Raw genomic sequence first — 2,953 nt, 5'->3', positions numbered from 1 at the left:
TATATATACATACACGTATATATATATATGTATGTATTGTTATCATAGTTTAACGTCCATCATCCATGCTGGCATGGGTTGGATGGCTTGAGATGACCTGGTCAGGCAGAAGACTGCATCAAGTTTCTGTGTCTGTTTTTGGCATGGTTTTTACGGCTGGATGCCCTTCCTAACCCTAACCACCTTGCAGAATGGACTGAGTGCTTTTTACATGGCATAGGACAGCGGCAAGGTCAGCTTTGGCATGGTTTTTACAGCTGGGTGCCCTTCCAAACGCCAACCAATTTACAGTGTGGACTGGATGCTTTTTACATGCCACCAGCACTGGCAGGGTCACCAAGTAACCCGCAAGACAAAGATCCATTGAGAGGAGAGGGGGCATTGGTGGAGGTGATCTTGTGTCAGATGATGAAAGATAAGAGTGTGACGGAGAGACAGAAACAGGTATATATATGAAATGCTGCTATGCATTTTGCTTGGTGTGTATATATGTATATATGATAATGTTTGTTTTTTTATGTTGTTATAGTAGAAATAATTTGACATTAACCTGGTGGGCAACTCTATACTTTTGTTGAGTACAAATTTATTATTATTAAACAAGAATGTTGTTGACAGTGACTTCAAAGTTTCAGTAAGTTAATCCATCATCAGATGTAGGCTTATACACATATATGTATGTGTGTGTGCATATATATATATATGTGTGTGTGTGTGTGTGTGTGTGTGTGTGTGTGTGTGTGCATATATATGTATATGTATTTATATATTTACATGTAAATTTCATGGCAATAAATTTGCAAGGTATCAAAATTCAGTGAAATTTCATAACTTTTCATGTGTTTTCCATTTAAGCCCAGTACTAGAGCACAAAATGCATCAACAAGCATTGCCACCACTGTTTTTAGAGCTGTCAATATATCATCTTACAAAATACATCATAAAATGCACTATGGTGATATATTTTGGGATTTGTTTAAGAGTCAAATTGTATTTTTGATTTGGTTTGTGCACATGATGTAAAACTCTTAACATTAGTAAATTGAGCATTCTGATAAATTCTTGCCTCAGAATGTATTTCTTGACGTATTCTGAAAAATGATATATGGATAATTGTAAATGCAGCTCTCTCTTTCTTTCCCTCTCTCTATGTATGTATGTATGTATGTGTGTGATTGTGTGTGTGTGTGTGTGTGTGTGTATTGGTGTGTGTATTTACTCACATATTTACATATACATGTATATACATATTCATATACAAATATGCACACACACACACACACACACACATATACAAACAGAAATATACACCACCATCATAATCATCATCATCATCAAAATTTAATGTCCATTTTCCTTGCTGGCATGGGTTGGATGACTTGACTGAAACTGGCATTGCCAGAATCTTGCACCAGGTTATAAATATATAAACATGTAACTATAAATATGTATACACGTTCATATAAATACATACACATGTACATGTAAATAAATGTACATATAATACAGACCAGACCCTAATACCTTTGAGTAAATAACCCTGTTCATTATGAACATTGTCATCATCATCATCATCAGGTAGAAATCCCATACAGTGTACCTACTGCAAACTGTGAACATATAAGAAGTTCAGTGGAATCACTTAAAAATTAACAAAGAAAATAGACTTTGTATGTGACATGCATAGGAGGAATAGATACCAAGATTACATGGAAAATAGATTTTCTCGAATGCCCAAAAGGGTCCTTAGAGATAGTAGATAGTCTCTGCTACCTAGGTGACCTAATTAGCAGTGGAGGAGGATTTTCTGAAAGTATAGATGTTATTTTTATCTAGAGCTATAATTTGGCCTGTAGGTGCCTGCTTCTTTGAATTAGTAGTGATGGATTTGGCTTCTGCCGTGTTCAGCAATTTCTACTTTGTCACCTGGAAAAATTACTCTGTTTCATCAAGTTGGTTGGACATCAAGCATTAACTCCTGTTTGTAGAATTTACTCTTAGTATCCAAGGTTCTAAACAGCAATTAACCTTGTACCATTCAGATCACTCTATCAAATATAATGCTTATTTATTCACATTGTTTTGAATTAATCATGCAGTAACTTGCAGCATGAATTTAGTGTATCGACAATTCTCTGGGAGTGGGTCCAAAATAGTGAAGTTTTCCTGTAGATCATATATATATACATATATATTGGTGCAGGTGTAGCTGTGTAGTAAGAAGCTTGCTTCCCAACCACATGGTCCAGGGTTCGGTTCCACTGTGTGGCACCTTGGGCAAGTGCCATGTACTATATATAGCCTTGGGCCAACCAAAGCCTTGTGAGCAGGTTTGGTAGAAGGAAACCAAAAGAAACTCATTGTATGTATAAGTATATGTGTGTGTGTGTGTGTGTGTGTGTGTGTGTGTGTGTGCTTGTGTTTGTCCCATCACCACTTGAGAACTGGTGTTGGTGTGTTTATGTCCCATAACTTAGCAGTTCAGTATAAGAGACTGACAGAATAAGAGAAAATAAGTACTCAGGTTGATTTGTTCAACTAAAACCCTTATAGGCAGTGCTCCAGCATGGCCACAATCAAAATGAATGAAACAAATAAAAGAATATATATGATATAAATGTGTATGTGTGTGTTTATATATATGTATATATCTTCCTTGAAACGTGCAGGCTCATACACATGCATCAAATGTGAAACAGTCAGTGAAATATTCTGGATATCAGCCAGTGTTGATAACATCTGTATATTTCCAGTAGTGCTTCTACTGCAATCTTCTAAATTCCACTGTTAAAGCTGCAGTGTTTGGTATTTTCTATTAAATTCTCCTAGATTCTCTTTACATTCTAAAACATACACAGATACACACACACACACACACACAGAAAAAAAAAAACAGACCAATTTAGACGTTGAGATGTACATACAAAGATATATACAGAAATACGTGCACACA

Source organism: Octopus bimaculoides, chromosome 5 (genome assembly GCF_001194135.2).
Source record: "Octopus bimaculoides isolate UCB-OBI-ISO-001 chromosome 5, ASM119413v2, whole genome shotgun sequence".
NCBI classification, from domain to species: domain Eukaryota; kingdom Metazoa; phylum Mollusca; class Cephalopoda; order Octopoda; family Octopodidae; genus Octopus; species Octopus bimaculoides.
The sequence above is the reverse complement of the archived record's forward strand: the minus strand, read 5'-3'. Positions refer to the sequence as shown.